Here is a 7,294-nt window from a genome sequence, read left to right as displayed (position 1 = left end):
TTGTGCTGCTATGCTTTGTAACGCATTAATCAACTTTGTATGATCTGTAACACTTCACCAATTACCCCCCTTACTTAATGCCCTGTAAAGGGGCCTGTAAGGAATTTTAAATAAATAAATATATTGAAGTAACCACCAGACAAACATTTATTAACATGCTTTCATAAACAGCCGCTATAACAAAATTTAAAAAAAGTAGAAAAGCCAAAACTTTCATAGAAGTACATAAAGGATGCAGCCTTACAAGCAGTTTTATACTGTAGTGGCGGCCCAACCATTTGCGTTTAGCGCCACTATTATCATCATCGGCATCCTGTGACAATCACCATGAGCGGTGCCTGGCCAGGTCAGCAATGCCATGCGACACAGTTAAATCGAACACTACCGACTTCGCTCCCGGGGCGCTCGCATGTCTAGGCCGCTGTGTACATTCTGGCCGGGCCTTGCGCACCTGAAAAAATGTATGAGGTCACAGTGCATCACCGAGTCTGCTTCCTACAATACACATACATTGAAAGCACAATCCTGAAAACATTTTGTACAATCTATGGATTGAAAGTGTCACCAACACGAAATATTAAGGCAGGATTTCTACACACACACAGCCGTAGCCAATGTCGTAGTTACATGACTAAAATGAAGTCTAGTATAAAAGATCTTAACTTTATAAAAAAATATTTACAAAGATGTCCAAGCACTGTTTAGACCAAAGTTATGCATGGTAAAAATTAATTGTGTTTTGCAAAGCTTGCAAATTAAAAAAAAATAGAAAAATCACTGAGTAGCCACCTCTTCAGTTTTCTTCTGATGTTTTCTAGCAGTGCGAGCCAAAGCTCTTGTACAGTCAACCAGTCAATGGCAGAGTGACAGCACACTATAGGCGCCTTTTCTTTGGAAGAGGCTTCTGAGACGAACATCCTTTTGTCAGTGAGCCCAGAATGTGAAGGCCAGAACTCTGTGGAACATATTCAGCCAACTTGCGGAATGTGACTTGCAATAAGCCCCTAGCCTCCAAGAGTGTTGGAACGTCATGGCAGCAATAAAGCAGGGAGCTGCACTTTTGCCATTCGTCAATTATACCTTTGCGCAGCTGCGACACTGAGGCGGTTACTGACCCAGGAACCATATCAACCACAGGCTGTAAAGACACCTCACAAAAGCTGGGCTCATTGACAAGCAGAATGTGTCGCTGTTATATTGCTGTACTGATAGCCTGTGAAGACACTGCAGAAGGGCCGGGGGATTTACAAAGGGAATCTCAGAACTTGTTTGTGATTCTGGACAGCTTCCAAGTGTAATTTGCGGCTGATTGAGGTAACTATGTTGAAGAGAGGCAAAGCCACACCTGTCACTGTACTTACAAACAACACAAAAGTGTTTGCATGGATACTTGTGCTTCCTAAAGTCAGGGCAGGTACACGATACCTTGGCGAGGTCAACTGTGAACGCATCATCATCATTTCTTTCAGAATGAACAGAGAACATTCCGTCAATGGGCAGCTCTTTCGTGTCTGTGGGGGGTGTATTCCTCTGCATTAACGAGCCGTCTCAGCATATGTTTAACAAACCCGTGAGGCCGGTTGTGCAGGTATGCAGGAACATTTTCACTGCACTGTTTGTACACTGATGACCGCCTCGTTGCTGCCTCATTGAATTTCGCTCCTTCGTCGAGAAGGTAACAATGAACGACAGCTGTGATTAGGGATGTTAACGACCGTTTTTCAATGGCTCTTTTTACATACTGTGCCTTCAACACCCTGTTTTGGGCCTCAATGCCGTTATTTGGGGTCAAGACAACATCAAACGCAAGCCTGTAAGACATGACCCAGAGCTCCTTTACAGAGAGCCACACTTCTTCAAAGTAACTGCGGAATTTTTGATTTTTCAATACTCTGAGGTGGCAAGGGCTTCAAACGTTTTGTCCAATTCATCCTGATTTGAAGCACTGGGTAAGCGTTTCATGAGTCTCAGGGCCTCACCCGGATCGCATATGCTGTTTTCCTTTCTGCGCAGCCACCTGTGCCTCGCCTGTAGTCTGTGGAAGTCACAGATGGAGATTTGACTGTCAGGGAACACTTGCATGATGGCACTTATTTCAGCCTTGCTGTAATACACCATCTAGTACTGTGATGACCAGTCATGACACCACTGCTTGAAAACGTCTAAAGCCTCAGCAGTGCAGTTTGCCGTCCCAAACTGCGATAAACGCACCAACTGGTGTGTATCCTGACGGTGTTTTCACAACAAGCAAGAAAAGTGGTAGGGCATAGCCACTATTCTTGTGTGTTGCCTCCAGGCAAACTAGTGAGCCTCTAGAATTTTGAAGCATGCTTCTCATAAATTTTGTCTGAAAGCAGAACAGCAACGTGTCTTCCCACTCGCACGCAAAGCTCTCTTCCACGTTGTTCGAGTCGCTGCCACCCACGTAGCTGCGTGCTGCATACCATCGACAAACAATGGAGGAGTCGGGTTGCCCATCCTTGATCTTTTCAATTTGGATGCTAGCATTCTCTTGATAAAATGTGCTAAAACGATCTTTCTTAAGCACAGCTTGGATTTGGTTGCTAATATCACGATGTGTTCGGAAAAAGGCCCTGCAGTGGCTATCAGGCTTTTCTTTGTTTGCCAGAATTACGTTGTGCATGTAATAGAGCAGGCACTTTTTCACACCTGATACAGATGCAATCCCTTCCCTTGCCAACATTTGAATTCGCTCAGCAATGTTCCTGTCCATGTTTTGGCTAAAAGCTTCCAGGTGCAAGAAACCATGGTTACTATTGGAACCGAAGTCGGCAATCCTAATGTATATCTGCGTCTCCTTGGCCACAGTCTGCTGCTCTGCATCAGGTGCGTCCTGCAGCTGCTTGGCCATGTCTGCTTTCAGCCGACCCTCTTTTGTCTGGCCGCATGGCTGGGGGACGTCCACTTAGAAAGTAGGCATTGTTATGTTACCGACTATACTTTATGGTTTAAAACAGCTCGACTAGGTGAGCACATATAAACATGAACAGAGTGCTAAAGATAGAGTACTACAGATACAGTATCGGCTTTGATGCCGAGACTGTATGTGTTGAGCTCTTTCGATCTTTCGCGCTCGGTTTAGTTTGCGATTTCCCACGTGTATATATACTGGAAATAGTAGAAGTAAACCTACATTTGGTAGTTAAGCGCTATCTTCTGTCTCGTCTTCACTCTGTCCTCATCTTGTCGCTCTGTTTTAAACCATAATGGTAATCAGCCAACCACCCCAAAGAAACCTTTTATTAGGCATACATCAGCCACGTCTAGTGCACCCTACCTGATGACATGACAAATTTGTCTGCATCGTGCACTAAGGGCAGCGGGAAAAGCCGATCAAAGGGAGTTTTAGCAGACCGTTTCTGGCCCAGAAAACGATACCATAATGATACACAACGTGTGTTCAAGAACGTCAGAGGGGAGAGGAGGTATCGTTATCAGATCCCTCTACTAAAACTCCCAACTCAAAACTGAAGTAGAAGCAATGAGAGTGGACATCAGCTACAAAATTTGCCCAAGCCACTGCAAGGACAGAGAGAGAGAGAGATAAATAACCTTATTGGGAGAGGCTGGTCATCCTAGGCGTCGGCCAAGAGCCCTTGGGCTCTAGCAGCGTCTTCGGCCAGCTGGACGGCCCAGACCTGATCCGCTGGGTCGTGGCTGAGCAACATGGTCTCCCATTGCTCCGCCCGAGTGATTTCCGCGTGGGGGTATAGCCGCCTGCGGGCAGGCCCATAGCATATGTGCTAGATCTGCCCTTTCTTTACATTTATGTCATTTGTCAGAATGTTGCCCTGGATAGCAGTAGCTATACATAACCGGGTTTGGATATGAGTTCGTTTGAAGTAGCCTCCATACGACGGATTGCCTCTTGTTGAGTGATGGGTGAGCGGGGGGGAAACGGGCCCGTTCCAGACGATAGTGATTTTTATGTCCTTGTAGGACCCGAGCCGATCCCTATGCGACCATCGGAGCGAATGGGCGAATGGCGTGTTAGGGTTGATGTCAGCTCGGCCGGTGAATCCTCGAGCAGCATCGTGCGCGCACTCAATGTAATATTTTTGAAAACTGCTTGTTTTTTGGCGGTTTATGCAGACCTAAATGCCATGATAAAGGCCCACCGAACTTAACCTGCAAATATTTTTTACTTCTGGTTGCATATTACATAACTGGAAATGTGGGTACAATTCAATCCACTTCAAATTCATTGTTGCTGCACACCCCTTCTTCTTGGTGTCTTGGAGGTTCATTCGCTTTTTCCCGTACACCTCCTTCGGCCAGTAAGTGGTGCCTGAACACTGTAAATGAAATCAAGAATATTTATTTCTGGTGAAATCTGCTGGATATCTGCATAATATTGAAACGTTTGCAAGTGCATCACCAGGTAACATACGTGGTCTTTTTTTTTTCTCCTGAGTCTTCTTGTAATACTCCGTTCCAAATATACAGGCTTTGACGGTTTCCTAGACATCTCGAAACGTCACATTGTTCAGAGAGATTCGGCACCCCGAGTGGATCATGGAGAAGACGACATTGGCTAAAAATAAGCAACAAAGACGATTTATTAACGGCGCCCAGTTCTTTGTATGGCAGAGGGCAGTATCAAATCTAGCTTTAGTTTTAGTGTAATGGCAGAAAAGAAACTTTAAGATGCACTGCCTCTGGCAAGAAATTCTGGCTCTTCTCAACCAGAATAATAATAATGGGTACAATTCAATCCACTTCAAATTCATTGTTGCTGCACACCCCTTCTTGGTGTCTTGGAGGTTCATTCGCTTTTTCCCGTACACCTCCTTCGGCCAGTAAGTGGTGCCTGAACATTGTAAATGAAATCAAGAATATTTATTTCTGGTGAAGTCTGCTGGATATCTGCATAATATTGAAACGTTTGCAAGTGCATCACCCGGTAACATACGTGGTCTTTTTTTTCTCCTGAGTCTTCTTGTAATACTCCGTTCCAAATATACAGGCTTTGACGGTTTCCTAGACATCTCGAAACGTCACATTGTTCAGAGAGATTCGGCACCCCGAGTGGATCATGGAGAAGACGACATTGGCTAAAAATAAGCAACAAAGACGATTTATTAACGGCGCCCAGTTCTTTGTATGGCAGAGGGCAGTATCAAATCTAGCTTTAGTTTTAGTGTAATGGCAGAAAAGAAACTTTAAGATGCACTGCCTCTGGCAAGAAATTCTGGCTCTTCTCAACCAGAATAATAATAATAATAATAATAAATATATATCATTAATATTATCAGAGTCCTTCAATGCCTTGAATGACTCTGTTATGATTAATAAGAATTACCCAGAACGTTTTGTGAAATTTTAAGAAGTAGCTGCTTACAAGCGGCACCAACAAACTAACATTGTGCAGTTTGGTAGGGCCTTAAGATTTTAATATAATACGACAAAAAAGATTGACGCTGATGCTTCAGCTTCTTATTTACAGTGTTCAACATAAGACCTATACCTTGCTCTAGTCGTATAATTCACAATTCTAGGAGGACCACGGATGGCACAAACGGCCGTGTCACGACATGGAATACAGCTCCACCGCAGCTCTTGCCTCGCTCTGCATACAATTGCTTTGCTTTTTCATTGTTCAAAATACAGAAATATTAATTCTAGAATGCACAGATTCATACAAAATAAACGCCCAAGCGAAGCTCTGCCTTGAATTCAAAGCAATTGGGCATTAAAAAACATATGTGTAGACCTTTTCATTTTTTAAAAGTCACGATCGGTTAGCTTGCATGCGCGGTTCTAATCACGACTGAAACCGAAAAACAACAGTTCAGTTCCACCTACACTTATCCGAATTTCTGAATATCGGGTCATGGCCCAGTAACCAGAACAATACTCCACTTAAACCGAAACAAATCGCTGGCAGGGGAGCTCTGAACCGGTAACAAAAACAATGATAACCCGATATTCAAAAGGGCAAAAAAAGATTGCAATGACCGTGATCGAAAACAAATCGCTCTTCTGGGTTGCTTCCGCGGTTAAAATCACTACTGCGATTTTCAATGCTAAATCTACGCTCTGAGGGAAACATTAAAAAGCAATCGATGCATCTTTACATTTAGACGACTTCTTCAGCTCTATTCATTTCCGCACAGCATACCTCTCATTGGCGGCAGCCATGGACCTCTCAAAAAGCTTAAGCTCATCGTCTGACTTCAAGTAGCCATGGGAGTAGCCGTCTTCATGATGTAACCTTTGGAAGTACTTTTTGATCACTTCCTGTGGGTCAGGATGCTTGCTCATCCTTGCATCTGATCTTGCGGCCACTAAAACAAGACAAGCACACCGCGAATATCATACGCGCGCCAACTTCTCACTCACGTGGAGGTAACGCCACTGATGCCACCACACCTACCACGACGCTGGACAGAGCAAAAAATAAAAAACAAAATGGCGGCTACGTCTTCGAGGCGAAGCCCCGCCCTGCAGGGATTTGTTGTGGAAACAGTCACACCCTGGCTACAGTGGCACCAGGGTTGTCGTCCCTTTCTGGCTAGTTCAGCTTAAGCAGAAGACGCTCCTTTCATTTAGAAAACTGACGAAACTTACCTAGAGATGAAAAAAATGTGGCGCATCCACTTATTCCCTGAAAATGGCGTATTGAATGTACTCAAATAGCTACCCAGGCGACGTATGCACACCAGTAAGGCTATGAACACTGTACAACGTAATAGACCAAACACGCGCCCTAATCAGCCCCTGCGGCGTTCATATTGATCCCTATTGATCTCTCCGATGAGTGATTTGTCTGATGAATTACGGTGCAAAGGGGCGCGATTTCTGAGTGCTAAATTCAGGAGTGCTTAATTTCCTCACCTAGGTGAGGCAGTTTAGGCAGCTTTCAGTTTAGGCAAGAGGTACGTTCACGGCAGGCCCACAGTCGGCGTATTCGACAGTCAATCTGCCAGCTGTCGGTGATGTTGTCTTACCGTGCAAACCAGACAACTCTCGGCGAAGGCGAAAAGTTGCTGTCGCGGCGGTGTCTGCATGCAGTCTGTCTACGCGCATGAAGAGCAATGAAAGTTGTGGCACAAAGTCGGGAGTGCGGTATAGAGAACATTACGTAAACAAAAAAAAAATCCCCAGCTTGCACTATAGTGGTGAAATGCTGTAGAAACAGCAGAACTGGTGGCCCTTCTTCCTCCGTTGGAGACCCAGCTGTTGCCGCTCATACGGACATCCGAACTTTCTGCTGCAAGTTCTCTAGGAATGGCAGGCCCGGATCGTTTACTTCACAGGCTTACACGTATCT

The 7,294-nt window shown here is 44.8% G+C and overlaps 2 pseudogenes; both read right to left on the bottom strand.

Annotated features, from left to right (window-relative positions):
* Positions 1-381: 381 nt before the first annotated feature.
* LOC144156002 (uncharacterized) lies at positions 382-2,844 on the bottom strand (annotated as a pseudogene).
* A 671-nt stretch (positions 2,845-3,515) lies between these two features.
* On the bottom strand, positions 3,516-6,285 carry LOC144155994 (uncharacterized; annotated as a pseudogene).
* Between the last annotated feature and the right edge of the window lie 1,009 nt (positions 6,286-7,294).

This window comes from Haemaphysalis longicornis, unplaced genomic scaffold (genome assembly GCF_048455015.1).
Source record: "Haemaphysalis longicornis isolate Haplotype H1 unplaced genomic scaffold, Haemaphysalis longicornis Haplotype H1 scaffold_1, whole genome shotgun sequence".
Taxonomy (NCBI): Eukaryota; Metazoa; Arthropoda; class Arachnida; order Ixodida; family Ixodidae; genus Haemaphysalis; species Haemaphysalis longicornis.
The sequence above is the reverse complement of the archived record's forward strand: the minus strand, read 5'-3'. Positions and strand labels throughout refer to the sequence as shown.